This window comes from Podarcis pityusensis, assembly GCF_964106645.2.
Source record: "Podarcis pityusensis genome assembly, chromosome: 3".
Lineage (NCBI taxonomy): Eukaryota > Metazoa > Chordata > Lepidosauria > Squamata > Lacertidae > Podarcis > Podarcis pityusensis.
The window spans coordinates 53257780-53276376 of record NC_138026.1 but is presented as its reverse complement, the minus strand read 5'-3'; the positions used below and the strand labels follow the sequence as shown (position 1 = coordinate 53276376).

At 41.1% G+C, this 18597-nt stretch overlaps 1 protein-coding gene across 1 annotated transcript in view; it reads right to left on the bottom strand.

The window, feature by feature from the left end:
• LOC308474277 (dermatan-sulfate epimerase) overlaps positions 1–18597 on the bottom strand; it is a 145400-nt gene that overhangs the window by 107017 nt on the left and 19786 nt on the right. The window lies entirely within an intron of this gene.

Sequence of the window (18597 nt, the reverse complement as noted above, 5' to 3'; positions counted from 1 at the left end):
ATTTATCGGGGTGACGGGGTAAACTCCAAAGACCCAAAGTCTGCCACAGTTTTGTGACTTTTTGATTGAGCCAAAGGTATTACCCAACAGGGGTTTTGGAGTTTTCTCTTACGAACCAACATGGTTACTCTTGATGTCTTATCTGAAGTCACTTCAGGATATTTATCATATTTCTGCCACTTCAGCCATTTACTACAACACTTAGGCTTCTTCATTTCCCTATCAAGTGAAGCTGTAGCAGGCCAGCTTATTCTGAGAAGCCGCTCTTGCAAGAGTGAAACATACCAGAATAGGTTATGCTAAGGACTGATTGGGTTGAAAACCAGCAGACGGTATGCCATGATGACTTGTTTTGATTGTAGTCAGTAGCAGTTATTGAATAACGAGGATGTACAAACATACACCATTATGAATTGGCAAATTTGGCTAAGTGGTAAGTTCTCTTCATGCTGAAGCAGCACTTTGGATACTCTGAAAAGGCAGCTCAATTCACTGCAAAATACAAATGTTTTTAAGTAGTATGGCAATATTTAGTGAGTCAATTTAATATATATTTTTAAAACCAGTCTAACCAGAGAAAATAAGTGTGTTTCCAGAAATAAAACTTAATGCAAGCTGATGTAAAAGACAGGGAAATTAGAATAGTGTGAACAGCTTCCCATATTTTTTTTTTACATAGCATTCCAGTAGTTAATACATGAGTAATATGTGGGTAAGAAGAATATGGCATTGACTGTTTGGCTGCTCTTCCAGAAACTCTTGGCAGCTGAATAAGATGTGTACAAGCCAACCACTGAAGTTGGCTGAACGGAAAGTGGGTCTTGGCCCAACGCATCCACCATCCTCTTTCCACTTTGGATGGACAACATAGGAATAAAGAGGGAGAGGAAAACTGGTGAGCTCTAAAGGAACGGAGTAGGAATGAACACAAGGTAGTCTGGAAGGAAGCTGTTGCTAAGCTGGACCAATGCATTTGGTAACACATTGAAAGGTGGAACATACAGCGTGGGAAAAATGCTTCAGCTACAACATTAGTCAAAAAACAACTTCCTTGAATACTCTTAAACTATTTGTAACATAGGAGCAGCACAAATCATATAATTTTTATACATGCTTGTAAAAAAAAGCCAATGTGATAAATAACCTAATGATGACGGAACAGATACAAGTGAAAACTGGAAATATTGTGTGAATGACTCATAATAAGCAAACGTGTAATGCTATGTTTCATCATTCTATTTGTAAACTGACCTTAAGAAGAACGGGCCTTTCCCACGGTGGCTCCCTGTTTGTGGAATTCCCTCCCCAGGGAGACTCACCTGACGCCTTCGTTAAATATCTTTAGGTGCCAAGCAAAAACATTCCTTTCCTTGCAAACCCTTGGGCTAACTAGCCAACCAAAGGCCTTTAAACTGGGGTGAGTGTGTGTGTTATTGTTTTTGTTTGTTACCATGGTTTGTAATTTTGCGTTTTTATATTGTAAACTGCCCTGTGATCCTCAGATGAAGGGCACTATAGAAATTTAACAAATAAATTTAATCAATCAATAAACAAGTCATGTCTGCTGCTCAACAATCACATGAACTGCAACTAATGGTTCATCCACATTTCCTCTTGTCCTGTGTCTAGAAGGCAAGGTCTGAGCCGTTTTCCACTTGTCTCGGGCTTTCTAGGCACTAGCCCAAGTTTTTCCTTTCCCCCACCACTTCCCACCTGAAAACCAGCTCTCTAGCACTGAATTGGATCAAACGTCAATCTGGAGAAAACCAGAATGGTGTTGGCTTCAATTCAGCGGTAAACGTGGGCTTTCCTGGAATAAAACTGTGGGGCAATCGGAAGTGTGGATGAGCCCTTAGATTGTGTAATGAGGACATCGCAGAAAAACCAGGTGAGCTCATAAACCTTCCATAGGGTGGAATTCTACATCATGCAGTTACAAATGTTCCATGTACACAAGAACTGTTCTGGGGGTTCTTCCAACTCCCCCAAAGCCAATTTTGAGGGGTGTTGGGGGGGACACAAGTGGAAGCCCTTACACAGGGTTACCACTGGCAGGCTTCGTTAGGTGAATCCCACCCATAAAATTTATGTTCTAAGCTGTGCTGATACAAAATCAGTAAAAATGTGCATTTGGGATAAGGTCATATGATAGGGCTATCATCAATCTTTGACATGTTTCATACTGGCTTTAATTACCAGCAAAATGTCAGTTGTGAATAGCAGGGTGGCCTGTATTTAAAACCTGCATGGATCCCTTTTTGGTTGGAATTTAAGTACCAGAGGCAGCAGGCAGGTATTGACTCAGATGCAATGTTAGGTTTACTCTTCTGCACAGGAAAGCGAATTTATTTTTATTTATTGCAATCATTGACTTATAAAGGGGAAAGTAAACTGAAACAGAGAACACCTGATCTCAGTGTGCAGAGAAGGCTTTGCACCAATCTGTGACCAAAATTAAAGCTCATTTAGTGTCCCATGTAACTCAGCAAGAATCACTGCCAGTGGAACTTTGCCCCTGAGTCAGGCACCAGTCCATTTACACCAGTCTACTCAACTGGCAGAGGCTCTGCAAAGACTCAGCCAAAGGTCTTTGACAATGGATCTTCTTTTCAGTGGATTGACCAGGAACATTCTGCACACAAAGCGTTTATTTTTCCAGGAGAAGGGTTGTAACACACTAGCAGAGCACCTGCTTTGCAAACAGAAGGTCCCATGTTTGAGTCTGAGTCTTGGTAGGACTAGGAATGACTCGTCTGAAATTAACAGAAAATACTGAGCTAGATGGAACAGTGGCCTGTCTTAGTGCAACACAGTTTCCCATGCACTATCACTGAACTTTGGGACCTTCCATAATTGCAGAGTCTTAATTTGTTTTCTTACTGTGTGAGAAAACCAGAAACTGGCTTTAGGGGAATACGGGGAGACGAAAATCTCAGCAATATACAAAAATCAAGATGTTTATTTGATCAGAGTGTTTTGGAATACAGTATATCTATTATTCAGGGGCATTAAAAACACACCACTGTGTTCTCTAATGTGCTTTGCGACCAAATTTGGTTACAGAATACAGCAGAGGTGTTCATTTTAAGTGCTCCTGAAACAGAAATATATTTTGCAACACATTGGGCCAATAAAATATTTATTGTTGTGAGCCCTTGAGATTTCAACTCCTCTTTTTGGTTATTGGTGTCTTTGCTTTGCTTTCTTAGAAATTGGCTTTGAACAGATAGTAAAAGTGGTTAAAAAATAACAAAATAATTGAATTACTATGTCCAACTGCAAAAGAGCACTAAAGTACCAATTGCAATCTGCATAAGGGATGTCTATTCATATTATGGCACACCACATATTAACAGGCAGTCTTATAATGGTACGACTTACACCATTTCTCATGCATTCCTTATAAAGTTCCAACAGGTGCCGAGCTTTTCCATTATATATATACATATATTTTAAATGATATTTATTGAGAATTTTAAAGTTACAAAGAAAAAAGAAGGAAAAAACAAGAGAAAGAGAAAAAGAAAGAAAGAAGTAGATAAAAGTAACAATTAAACAATACAAATCAATAAAAACCAAAGTCAAAAAGAAAAAACAAAACACACAATGCATCAAATGCAAAACGCAAAAATAAACAAAAAATTTAAAAACAAATCCAATATTCCCAAATCCTTAACTTTCATTAACTTATTTCATCGAACTCCTCACACCTCCCTTTTTTGTATTCTAGTTGTTAATTATCTAGCAAGTCCTTTCCATCTTTCACAATATTCTGTCATTAAATTACCTTAATCTATTTTAACCTTATCTTACCATAAAAAACCCTAAAACTTAAAACTTAAATCTTATATATACCAAATTCTTTTAACCATAACATATTCTTACATAATTCTTTTTAACATTTCTGCTAAAGCCAATAATTTCATTCCAACATTTTTCTAATACTCATTAATTTTACGATACTTTTCTAAATAAATTTTTAAAACTTTCTTCCAATCTTCATCCATCGTCTCTTCTTCCTGGTCTCGGGTTTTGTCAGTCCTTTCTATTCCGTCCATCTAGTCCATCAACCTGGTGATCTTATGTCCGAGGCTCTTAAGTCTTTTCCATGTCCCTTCTGCAGATCTTCTTCTTGTTTATACCTGCACTTTACTTTGTCTTTTGTTGATCTTTTTCTTATTTTCTTTCCTTTCTCATTGGGGGGTAGGTCTCGGGAGGACTCCAATCCAAAAATATCTCCATCTCTCCTCAGCAGATCAGCCCATTCCCCACAGTCCCATTCCCCACAGTCAGCACTGTAATCCAGAAAGTATTTAAAAGCATGTTTCAAAGTCCTTCCAAAATTAAGAGCCCTCACAACTCCAGACCCCCCCTGGTCCACTCCAGATTCAAACTTCAAGAATAGCGGCTTATACTCCTGCAAGGCCTCGGATCTCTCCATTTTTTTTCTTGCATTGCAGGGGGTTGAACTAGAATCATAGAATAGAATCATAGAATCATAGAGTTGGAAGAGACCACAAGGGCCATCGAGTCCAACCCATTTGTGTTACTTGAGGTTCAACAGCAACCTCCTCCATTATCTTCTGCACTTGCGCTTGCCCTGTCAAAACAAGTTCCTGGGCTGGTTCCTGAATGGTTTCTATATGGGTATTTGCTGTTTGTCCAAAGTTTTTAACTGCAACAGTCATCAAATCCATCTTCTCATGCATCTGCTCCAGCAAAGCACTTGTCTTGCAAAAAGCAAGCACCAAGACTTCTTGTAAACACATTTTTATTCAGGGTCAGAGTCTGGTCTCACGATCCTAATCTTACAGCTGTGAAGTCCCCAGATCGACTCCGGCAACAAATTAACAAGCTCCCTCTAGAGGAGACAATTTCTATTTGTATCCATCTTTTGAAAGCAGGACCAACAAAAGAAAATTACTTTCACTTTTCAAATACTTTGTTTCTTTTGAATGCAAGAAGCAACATTGGAGTCAATTTGTTTCTCTTTTTTTTACTATCTGTCAAAAGACGTTCCATTCACAGTCGATGAACTTCCCCATAAATTTCTGTCTGTGACACCCCGTTCCCAGGTGGAAATTTATCTTTCTTTACTCTCTCTCCTGCAGGCTTAAACAGTCAAAAATTCCCCCTCTTTTCTCCTTCTTCCAAGAGGGGTTTTGGTGGTAATAAATGAAGGAAATTTAGAACTTTATATACGACTTTCCAGTCTTTAGCTTACAAAGTTTTTGCTTCAATCTATTTACAAAAAACGGGAGGCGGACTTCCTGTTTAGAGCCTTCCCGCTTCAGTGCCAAATTAAAATGTTTCTTAATCCAATTTTCCGTTCTACTCACGGGTACTTGTTTAGAGTCCAATTGTCCACAGGAAAAAGTCAGCGCTCTCCGGCAATGGCTGTGCGGCTTCACTCCGTAAAAGTAGCGGTTGATTCAAAACACTCACCCCACGCCGCTTCGGATCCCCGAAAAAGGGTTTCCCTGCAAGTAGGGGAGGCGCTCCTGGTGTCAGCCGAATCCCACGTTCCCAGGCTTCCTCCGCCTGGGATTTTTAAAGGGTCTCCGCCTTCGCTGCAGCGGCAAGACTCGATTTTCACGGAGCGGGTTCCTCTCGGTCAGAGGAACTCCGCCATTGCAGATGGCGCTAACCCGGAAGTCCCTGAGCTTTTCCATTATAGGCCAACTACAATATTAATTTCATTTCAAATGTCAAATATTCACAAGGCATTCCCAACCCCTTCAGTAAAACTGAAGCAGATCTTTGGACCCCAGCCAAATAATTTTACATCTGTGCTTTCTTTTAAAACACACATTTCGCCTAACCTTTTCTTTCAAGAGTGTTTTATGTTTTAAACCTTTCCAACACAAAATAAGTAACATTCCATGTCATGATTTTCTTACTTATCTATGTATCGCTCTCTGCATTTGCCACCTATAACATTACAAAAGCAACCGAGGAGCTCCATTGTTTTGACATCTTGCTCCATGCATAGCAGTAGGTTCTTGCAGTCTCTTATTGACTTATTCGAAAAGACAAGAACACAGTCTTTCGAATTACTTCTCTGAATGCATGTATTATGTGGCAGCTTGACAAGGTGACAGACAGGGTGTTACCAAGGAACCTATGTTAAATGTGGAAATGCCAAAGCTCCTTAGTCCTTCACTGTTGATGATGTTAAGTCTGAGAATGCAGCCTTCTTTGCCACCAGCCCCCAAAGAATCCTCTGTATACAGCTGGGAGCCATCTCAGTTCAGTTTTCCAGACAGAAAAAGACTGTCTGAAAGAGGTGAACATCACCACCCTGAGCTCCATGTTGAACGAAGATAATTGCATAACGTCCTGTGAAGAATTCCCCAGGAGGGCTACCTTGGTTGGGTTACCTGTTCCATCATTACTAAGTCCTCTAGTTCCAGAATTTCTTCAGCACTAAAGTTTTATTAGTATAGAGGGTTGTCAGGTGTACCTCCAGCACCTATCACATGGTCTTTCCATAGTGTCTCTGTAGCTGCCAGGACCCATTTGCTTTCAGCTGATTAATGATTTTTTAAAGCTTTATTTTTGCGTGGACAGGCGGAGTCCCCCAAACCCCAGGTGACTCCCGAGTGGAATAACAACTCAAGACAACGTGCTATGGGATTAAAATTGGCCACAACTTTATTATGTTTCAGATGTAGGGAGACCGTGGCTCAGGCATTGGGCCTTATCCCTCCCAGTCCCCCACTGGGGATCTGGGGAACATCAGGGTTATTCAGAGAGTGTGGGGGATGGGCTGGCTCTGGAGAACATATTTTTAAGCAGAGAGCCTGCCCCCTGTTACACCGCCGTCTCAGGGGAGAGCAATGACAACCTCTAGGCATATGGCCAATGCCTCCCCTCAAAACAATCCCTTTATTGGGGAACCTTGTGATTGCCGCCACAAAGTGGAGGGGGCGTGGGTCACCACTACACGCCCACCCCTATTTAGCGAAGATAGACTAAAGGGTTCCGCCCAAGGCCTGAAACCGCCAAAGTTGTGACATTTTGCTAAGGGAAAGGCAAAACCTTCCAATGCAGGGGAATTCCTTTCCAGCCCTTCAACAGCTACTCAGACGTAGCAGCGCCCACATACCTGTGGAGAAAAGGTTAACCTGCAAACAAAGGCTTAACTGAGGGTGGGAGAAGCTCTGGAGCCAACTGACGATTCCCAGGTAAGATCCTCCCCCTATTGTGTTGGCAGGGTGGTCCCTCCCCCTACCTGGCCTGATCACCTTGGCAATGCCTCTCCAGGTGGGACTGGGCAACTAGCTGAGGTAGGCGGAGACCTCCAGGTATCCCACCTGGGGAAGGCGAAGCCAAGCCTGTGCTAATGGGAACTGCAAAGGGTCCAGGGGGCTGCGCACGACCACGAAAAATGTCGGGAACGGCCATTCTATGAGAACAGTGCTGTATACAATGGGTATGTGTAGCCCTTCAGATGTTGTTGAACTACAATTCCCATTTTTCCTGACCATTGACCAAACATGACATGAAGGCTGGCAACATTAACCCCGTCATATGGGAATCCCGTGCAAATGACTGCAGTGCCTGGAGACAATCAGTCGCAGGACAAATGGCTGCTGGGAGGAGTGCAGAAAGAAGAAATGCTATGATACATTTGCATGAGCACAACCAGATGCCTTCATCTGCCCAGCTGCAACAATGCATGCCTCTGCCGTATCACTCTCTACAGCCATAGCAGACGCTGTAACTTTCCAACGGTTTGACTTTCCAACGGTTTGATCCCCGAAAGCACACACTTCCATTGGCTGCAGCTGATGGGAGCTGGTGTCCAACAAAATCCAGAGTCCTCAAGATTCCCTATCCTTGTCTTAGAGAACCTTATCAGGATGCAGCGAATGGTACTGTGTCATAAGGTGAAAATGTAACACTACAATAAATGCTTCTCACTCACCAGACAGAAGTTCTTCTACTCTTAAAGTCAAACTGTTTACTTACATTGCAATTGCCCGATTTGCACCCATGCCTTTAAAAAAGTTTACTATATAAATATGTTTTATTTATTCAATTTATATTCTGCCCTTCACCCCAAAGGAACCTGGGGCGGCAAACACATCAATAACAGTATCATTTAAAGCACACTAAAAACAGTTTAAAACAATTACATTCTCATAGCCAAGGATTTCACAGTTGCCAGGAATATAACAATGAGAAGTAAATTTTAAAGGGAAGTTTTGATTTCCAAAAAGCAGCTGAGTTCCTGCTACACATGGAACAGAGAAGATCGGAAGATGGATTTAGTGCACAAACAACCATGAAGTTCTAGCATACCATTTTAGTAAAATAAACTAAACACCAGAATTCACCCTGCTTTAAAAAACATGCTCAGACACTTATTTGTCCTGATACAAAAGAAAAGATCCAAAATATTTTTCACCTGAGCACCTGTTTACATATGTGGAGTTCTTCATGAATCAGATGTTTGCCCATGACCAGGTAGCAAGCCAATGAATACTTGTATTCATAAACTTTGCTACCTGCTGAAGAAAGCACACTTTGCAAAATAGCTGCTAAGTGTCCAGAAAGCGCTGTGGAAGATTCCATAATTATGTGGTTTTTGAGGCAACACCTTGGAACCTTTTTACCTCTGGTGGAAGTGGGTTTAGCTGTCACCCCTCATACAGCATCCAATCAGGATTTCACTGGAGTTCACAGACTGAAGAAAAGTAGGGAAACCAGTGTAATGCTAGTTTTCCTGTGGACCACACAAGCTATAAACTGAAATAATGTTAACACTTATTTTGACATGTGGGAACATGCAAGTGGATTTTGATTACAGCAGTAGTGACAAAAGTGAAAAAGGAGTATGTGGATATTTAAAGAGAATGGAAAAGTTAACATTCACCATTCGTTAGAACACATAAAAAGGAGCCTACTTTTTTTACCTTTCCCTCCCTCAAAGGAACCTGAAGGGGCAGCCTCTTTCTCATACTGACTATTATTAATGCTGAAGGAGGTCATATTGACAAGCATTCAACTCCACTGCCTGCCTTTATTGGTGGCAAAACAAAAGCGTTATAGCAGAACTCTTCAGTCTCAAGCAACACATGTGGGATGGGCAGAACCAGAAATGACAGTGCACTAACATTCATGCATTCTTGGTTGGGGGATGGAGGAATGCAAAAAGTAACATAAAAATCAAGTTCTAGAAGCAGATTTTCTGTGTGTGAATGTATGTGTCCTTGTCCCAGAATGCTTATCCCACATCCTCTCTGATGGTGTGTTATTTTGAGGTTCATGTGGGCCTGAATGACTGCTCCCCTATGTTAACCTTGCACCTGTTGTTTTATTTTATTGCCCCTTTTGGCAGGTGGGTGTGTCTTGTTTTTAACTGTCATGGTTTGTTAGCTGCTTCAGGTGTAACTTTTAGAACTGAAAGGCCGGATATCAATAAATAAACAACTTTAGCAGTATACAGACAGTTCAGGAAAGGCAGTGTGTCTAAGCACATACATACACACAAGCCTTCTTGCAGACCACTAACATCTAGGTACAATCCATGCTATGACCATACCTTGCACATTAAGCCTATGGGGATGGGGAGGGCTCTGTTTGCCCAATCTGTCTCAAAAACAGGGTTCAAATTGTGCAGGGGAAGCTTAAGCACACACAGCTTGCAAGCTCAGAGGCTCTAAGTAAAAGGTATGTTCAATATGTGAAGCCTGCCATCTAAAGTGCAATTGCCCTACATAGTTCGACCCATCTAGTAATATTCACAGGGGTTTTCGTACACAACATAGACACCATGGTGAAAACACTATTTTACAAGGTGGGACTAAAAAACAAAAAAACCCACATATAATTATAGTGATACTTTGTATGACCCTTTCCATTTAAACCAGAGTCTACCACAGAGAATTCAAACTCCACTGAAATCAGTCACAGTCAAATGACCTGTGAAGTGAAAGTATGGCTACTGTGCTATAGTTAAAATATCAAAGGGGAACAATAACTTCTTGTAGTTGTGGCAGGATAACTATCCCTCATCCTCATCACAAGAAAGGCATTAAATGGTTATCAACATAGCACACAATCAGCTGAGGTGAATCACCTATGGTGACTATTTCTTGTTTCGTTGGGACAGCAACGATCACACAAAATAAATTACAACAGCTCCAAACTCCCATGTAGCCAGTGGGGTTTTTTTCCTACTGGGTACTCCCAGGGTCTGCAACAGAGGCTGGCATTCTCAGTCATCTGTCAAAGCTGACCCATCATGGCCATAACTACTGACCCCTATAGAGCCCCTGGTCCTGCTGCTGTGCCCTTTTGCACAGATGCCCGTTCACCTGCCCTCTCTGTGTATGTTAACACTGTCTAGAGTGAGGAGCTGGATCTGCACCATTTATTTAACTCTCCTTCTAGGAAAAGGATTGAGCCCAGAGGGAGAAAGCAAGTGAATGGCCTGCAATGACAGTGATCAGGAGGAAGTGGTCTCACTAAAGAAGGGATCCACTAATGTCATTTTGCGCAACAGATCCTCAAACCTGGAGCTGGCACTGGGTCCTTTCTATTTCACAGGAAAATAAGACATGCAGAAGAACCCTGACTACCCATGTGCACAAACCTACCAGCTTATTTGTTGTTGTTGTTGTTTTGTACCCTGCCCATCTGATTGGGTTGCTCCACCCACTCTGGGCGGCTTCCAGCATATATAAGAACATAATAAAACATTAAACCTTAAAAAGCTTCCCTATACAGGATTGCCTTCAGATGCTTCATAAATACTATATAAATCTGTACAATTTGTATCTGTACAAATTTATCTCAGCAAGGTATCACTGTGCATATTTAGAGCTCAGCAAACTCATACCACATTACATATTTGTAGGGCTATAACAGGTACATTATTTTAGCTAAAGCCACAAGCATTACAACTGACAGCAGGCAAATGGACAGCAGAAACACAGCTATGCTATTGGGACCAAACTGGGTAAAATAAAAATATTCTTGTACTAAATAAGGTGTTTTGGTCAAGAGTCACCCTAAATGACCACTCAAGTTATCATGCATCTAATGCCAAAAGAAACAAGCCACTCTTCCACTGGAGAATGAATTTAGGGGATAGTTTACAGGAAAATACCACTATTCTATTCATCCTCAGTATAGGAAAGCTCAGCTGATAGAGCATGAGACTCTTAACCTCAAGGTTATGAGTTAAAACCCCGTGTTGGGCAAAAGATTCCTGCATTTCAGAGGGTTGGACTAGATGATCCTAGTAGTCCCTTCCAACTCTACAATTCTATGATTCTTTGTATGATATGAACCTTAAAAAAGGACAAATGCAAAACAGAACTGTTACAGCACAATCGTAACAATACTACTCACTGGTTTTACTCTAGTAAGCCTGTGTAGAAGTACATCCTTGCAGGACAATTCTTTAGGATAACCAAGATTGCAACTATGCTGGTATTTACATCAGTCTAACAAGTTGGTAGTCTATGCTCCTCTAGTAACGGCATCAAAAGCAAGTAGGAAAAGGTTAAGGATCAACACGGCAACAGCAATGTATCTCACAGAGCTTCTTGTCACTACATCTTCATGCTCCTAATCACAATATTGCTTATTATGGACAACTCCGCATTAGCTTTGTACTGTATGTAATACATGAAACATCACACAGCAAAGCAAAGCTTTGGAGGAAGGGTCATTGCTCAGCAGTAAAGCACCTGCTTTGCATGCAAAAGGTTGAACCTTCGGTAGAGATGCCTTCTGAAACCCTGGACAGCTGCAGGCAATCAGTGCAGACAATACTGAAATAAGTGGACCAAGGGTCTGGCAATATCATGTACAGTCATGCATGAGAAGCAATAGTTGTTGAGGCAACCTCCACAAGGCAAAGTCCTGCCTGCAGTGTTAGTTCTGGATGGAAAAAGGGTGAAGAAGATTTGGATGGAAAGGGGGCAAAGAAGCAAGCCCAAGAATCTCATTCCAGAAAGCAGCACCATAACCTCATAACCACAGGTGTTGACAAAAGGAGGACTTCGTCGTTTCAGCCTAAGACACATGCCCTCCCCTTTCCTACAGATCCATTCATGGATCCAGGGTTGCCTGCCATAAAGAAATGTGATATAAATGTAATAAATTACAATAAACAACAGACATCGATCAGTATCAAAAAGTGTATTCTGTTGATGTGTATCTCAGTAGAACAGCACAGCCTTTCAGCGTACAAGAAATTCCAGGTTTGATCATAGTTACTCATTCCCTAGAGAAAGGTCTATATATATCACCAGGCCCTGGAGGGTTGCGGTGATTGGCATAGGGACCAAAGATGACTGAGTGACTCAGTTATGCCGCAGGATATTTGTAATTCCAGTCAGCTATGCTTAAGTTCATTCATCTGACTGCTTGGCAGTGTTTTTTGGTGCTCACTCCACATTGTGTGTTCCATGATAAAGACAGGTGAATTGGGGCCTCCAGGCAGACAGGAAAGTAATTGGCGCAGCTTTTCCTACCACTGTACCTTCATGTTGTTGCACTTGTTACATTTCTGCCCATCACATAGCTTTCAAAGTCAAGAAGTCCCACAAAGAAAAAGTGTGGTAATCCTGCAGGTCTTACTTGGGGTCTCAAGACACTGACTGCTTTTTCTTAGGGTGCTTCCTGTGTAATTGATTCCTAACGTCTCTAATTTCTGCCTATTTTGTAAATAATCACATAGCCAATTACTCTAAACTCTGATTCATTGTCTTGCTGCTAATTATCCCCATACCAGAAACCCTAGTTTTGCACACCAAGACTCTTCATTAAAGAGCCTAGAACATGTCATTCAGGTAATGCAACTTACATGTTTGTTAGAGGTCAGGGATAGAAATCATGCCAGCAAATGAGAGTGGTATTCACTTTCATGGTTCTTTTAGTCTGCAAATGTTGTGTAGATGATTACATTATTTTCTGTATTGGTGTTGATGTTTCCTTTCCACTGAAATGCATTGAATGGTCTTAATGCAATGAATAACATAATTTAATTATGCTAGTATAAACGAGATGAACAACTTATTTTTTAGTAGAAGCTGATCTGTAGCAGAATGGCAATAGTGCTGATTGTGACAAATGCAGGAGGGGGTGGAAATTGCTTCCACCACCCTACATCCTGAACGATCACACATATGTAGACATGGGCACACTGAAACATCAGGTTCCCATTTGTGTGCTTTTTAGGCATGGGAATATGTGGTGAAGGTCCATGCCATGAATCTTTATATGTGAGGCTTATATACTTCTGTTGTGATTCACTGCTAAGTAGGTGAGATTCCTTTTCTCCAATGTAGCTAGGGAAGATGGGTTAGTGTCAGGGTTCTCAACTGGCTCCTTTGAGCACATATTTAGTTACAGCAGATATTTTGCTGGCTTACAGTACGTTTGAGCGGGCAGGAAAAACAACTCTAGCTATGAGGAATATAGGGTCTGGATTAAACTAGCAATTCCTTTGTTCCTCCTTCATCAATATGCCTTCGTAAGATGTCACAGTTCATGTAGCACTTATGCAGTCTTGTTAAATTGACATAGCAATGTCAACACACTGTGATAATATCACTAGACTGGCACAACCTAGTTGCACTTGTGTATAGAATGTAGCAGCAATTCTGCACTCATCCAGTCAGTGCAACTCACATATGGTGTTGTACTCTTAGTGCCATACAATTTTCAGAAAAGGTAAATGTATCCCAGCCTTAATTGGACTTTACAGTACTTAAGAAAATAAGTGTTCTGTAAAAAAATTACTGGTCACTTGGTCAGAAGTCTGAAAAAAGGATTTTTTAAAAGCCTTTTTATTTTGAAATATGTAGATTAACAACCTCCTCTCATGTAAACTAATTCTAAGTGGCTAGACTGCATTTTAAATTATATGGTATTACAAATTGAAAGTAAAAAAAGAAATGCTAAAATGTACTTGGTCTATATATAGAGAGAGAACCACAAGTATTTTATATTACATGTCAATAAATTCATACAACCAACATCTATCAATTTCTGCTACTTACACTTAAGGTAATGGGTATTTTTATAAGCTTTCTAGCAATTTTAACCAGGAACCACTTTGCAAACTTTAGTGTCTGCGAGGAAGTATTTATACTTTAGTTTTATATATGCATACACAGAGGATACTGACAGTCTAAGATCATTTAGTTGTTAATTTGAAGTGGGAAGGTTGAGGTGAAGATCTTCTCAGGTTATAAGACTAGGTATTAGAGCTGCATCACAAGCTTCAGTTCAGATCAGTTGACAAGCTTCAGTTCAGGCTCTAATCTGGTGCTTTGGAAAACAGTCCACATTGGTCCAAGGAGGTCTGTAGACTGCACAATTTGGCTCACAGTCTATCCAAGTCTCCTTTGTTCCCTCCCTTCTATTCAGTGTTATTATTATTTTATTATGGCTGTAACTCCCACCCCTTTTGACAGAAGTAGATGATATTTGCAGGCATGCTAGCCCTTCTAGGGAGAATAAAGGCTGTCAAGTTGCAGGCAAATAGATCCATGGGCTTTGGTGCTAGGAAGCCTTAAAGTTTGATTGCTATTTACTAGAAATGCCTATAACTTTTATTGGGGGGGGGGTGTTAATTAGATGAAATTGGCAGAAAGGTTGACCCTTCTGATGGCACCAAACCTGTGAAATTTCAGAAGGATAGCTAGCGCTTTACCTGCAAGGGGAACCAACATACTGTGTATGTGTGTGTGTGTGTGTGTGTGTGTGTGTGTATAACCTCCTGTGTTTTGTGGGTGATCTGGTTGGTCCAGTCAGTGCTACCCATGATTTCTGTCCCAGAATAGCCCCCACAATCCTGTGCAATATGCAGGCATTCCCTATGGCAGATAGCCATAGATTCTTCAGAAGGCAAGCAAATATGCAAAAGTTCCCAGAAGGTATGAAATTTGTAAAACTAAAAGCAAAATAGTTCTTTACCTGCACCACTAAGTCCTGGACCTCTTGCACTTGGAGCCTCCTTCTCACTGCTATCTTGTGGCTGCTCAAATCATAGCCTTGCCTGCTCTATACCCAACACCTTTGCTAACCAGTTGCTTCTCAATGAAATATGTCTGGAACAGGCCACCACTGTTTACCTCTGTGGGCCATGTGTGGCCACAACCCTCTGGACTACAGAGCCCCTTCCAGCAGTCACTACAATTTGCTGCTACAACACAAGGCTCAGGGTGTAGGATTTTTTTGTTGTACTTAAATATTCAATCCTATCCTCAAAACGTACCCTCCAAAATGACTCATGATCATAAAAATGCAATGCATAAATCAAATGTAAAAGCAGATCAATTAAAGAAGAAGGGAATAGAGAAAGTTATAAATACAGCATCAACTTTCTGTTAACTATATCAGCTGACCTAAAATGTGAGCTGAACGTTTTTACCAAGCACTTGAAAGGCTGAGTAGAACTGGGCCCATCATGCCTGCTTTAGATGGAGATACTACAAGGCTGGCACTGCTACAGAAGAGGCCCTGCTTTTTTATCAGAGGCCTGGTGGCTGGATTTTTTTGATGCTGAATGAGTTGGTTGAGTGTGAGCGATTCCCATATTTGAGCTCAAAAAAGAAATCTTCCTCCATTTAGATTGTGTAAGGGTGCCAATATTGCCTTGCTCTGTACTGTGGGATTTTGCCTACAAGTTTTTGGCTATTTATTCCCCAGTCACACAACTTACGGTGCACTCCAGTCTTCACTGCATGGACAGACAGAATTTAAAAAACCCAAACCCTGACATATAATACAGTGTGTTTCTCCCTGCCTAGCAGGCACTCATCATGCTAACCTTGTCAATAATGAACTGAAAGAGGAGCTAAAAGTGGGATATTGTCTCACTTGCTAAGTCTAGCTGGGGTTAAGCTTTATTTACAAGTACAAGACTTTGGTCAGGTAATCAAATAAGAAAAACAGGTGCATTTTTGAAAGTCAGGTGTTACTACAAATAGCAGTGAAGGCATACAAATAATCCCACAATTCATGTGCAAGCCTACAATAGAAATATATTTATGTCAGACACCAAGACGCATTCCAAGGAAAGGAGTGGGATAATGGTCAACATAGTTTTGTGTACTTTCTCCTTCCTTCATCAAACATATGTGACCACACAGAGGCTAGTCAATCTTTTTGCTAGGAGTAAGCTATAAAAAAAACTATTGAAACCAAGAAGCAAAAATACAAACATACAATACCAATTCTTTGTCTCTTTGATTTACAGTCGTACTTTGGTTCTTGAACGGAATCCGTTCTGGAAGTCCATTTGACTTCCGAAAATGTTCGAAAACCAAGGAGCGGCTTCCAATCAATCGGAAGCCGCAGAAGCCATGTCGGATGTTCGGCTTCCAAAAAACGTTCGCAAACCGAAACACTCACTTCCGGGTTTGCAGCGTTCGGGAGCTAAAACATTTGAGTCACAAGGTGTTTGAGAACCAAGGTATGAATGTACTGTGGTACCTCAGGTTTACATACGCTTCAGGTTACATTCGCTTCAGGTTACAGACTCCACTAACCCAAAAATAGTGCTTCAGGTTAAGAACTTTGCTTCAGGTTGAGAACAGAAATCGTGCTCTGGTGGCGTGGCAGGAGCAGGAGGCCCCATTAGCTATAGTGGTGCTTCAGGTTAAGAACAGTTTCAGGTTAAGAATGGACCTCCGGAACGAATTAAGTACTTAACCTGAGGTACCACTATACTGGGACGAACAGCCCAAACCTTTCAGTTTCTTTGTAATGTAAATAGGCAACAAGTAGCAGATCCAGGATACAGTTTGTTGCCATACTGACCCTTTATGCGAGTAGCTACAGTAGCTGCAATTACACCAATGCCAAGTAACTGATGAATGGCAGACTGTGATTGCTGCAGTTAGCACAGACCCCCTGCCATCCTGCCATCCACCAAGTGTCATGTTTACACATGGGCCTATCTACAGAGACCCCATTGCATGTAGCCCATTGTATCTGTAACCACATTTTTGTGGACCCCATTGTATCTGTAACCACATATTTGGTGAGCTGAAATCACAGTTTGAGCTCACACGTGTAAACTTTTTAAATCAAAAGTGGCATCTAGTGCGTGCCAGGTGCACCAAGGGGAAAAGATCAGCTGTAGCAATAATAGTATCCAGACTATTTAGTGGGGAAACAAATCTCTGATTCAGAATGGGTAAGAATGTTCATAATAAACTACAGAGAACCAGAACTACTAATGCAGGCCAACTGCAAAGATAAAGGATCATCCATACCCCAAAGCATGTAGCACAAGGTTGTGTGTGTGTGTGTGTGTGTGTGTGTGTGTGCTGAAAGAACATTAACTAAAATAAGGTCATATTTCAAATTCATATGGGCACTTAAATGTGTACATGGAACTCCTGGCACACAACATGTTCCATCCAGTAAAGGAAATCCACACCTGGAATGGAACACATACATGAAACTACTTCCTCCATTGAAATGGAAGGTGCAGTGCTTCCAAGCAGCACACATCAGAGTTCTGATGCTCAAAAGAAATGTTCTATCAATTATGTGCAGTTGCACACCTAAACATTAGGTTTACCTGGCTTCCATGATTTAGAATAGTTGTCGCTGTTGTTTCTGCAACCAAAAGCTGATGGAGGAAACAGAGGAAGGCACAGGAGGAAGGGAGGAATGGAAGCATTTTTTAAAATAATTTTTTTGCAGCCGGGTAAGATAGAAACTGGCTCTGTTCAACTTAAAGCTGAGATCCTCAAGACAGTGAATCATCTGGCAGGAGATTCTGGGTGGTATTAAATAAATAAAAGTGCTAGTACAAGGATTACTGTTAGCACAACAGGACTTCCCCCATCTCTTCCCCACTCTAACACCATGTATCATCCCCAAATCTACTCCTGGGGGTTGGGGGGGGATCCCAGAACTGTTTTAGGGAATGTGCGGAGGAAGCAGAGGAGGGGAATATTCTGTTCTACAATAAATAAACCCTGTGCTGATGGAATTAGAGACTAAGTGCTACATTGAATGCAGTCCTCTGCACTTGGCTTAGTACTTCGCTAATTATTTGCAATGTTCACTTTTCTTTTTCTTTTACTCTCTCTTTCAAAGAGTCTAAATTCGAGGGTGTGTTTTTTTCAAAAGCAGTACATGGGTTTTTGCAAGTAGGGAAAGGAATTAGAGAAACTTTGAGCAGTTCTGGCTTATCTCTAACTTGTGGCATAGGCCTATGTACAGAGAGAACATACATTTTGTGACCCTTGCACATTTAGTGAAGCCCTCAAACATTTAGTAGGATTGCTTGCCAAAACAGCCAAGTGAAGAAATCTAGTCTTAGCATGGCTTACCCATTTCTTTGAAAATCTCAATAGGAAAAATAAAAGTTTGCCCTTTTCTATTTCAACTCATGTATTTTCTTACAAGATGACCTGTCTGAGTCCCAGTACAATAAACGTAAATTCATGAACAGGGAATGGCATCTAAAATAATATTAATAAAAAAAATCCAACCTGACACAACATCCCTGGCCAAGAAAACTTTCCACCATAATTAGCACTTTCCTGGTTTGAAGGCGGGGCTACAACAGAGTGCAAGTTCATGTCAGAAGGCACAAACAGTATAAAT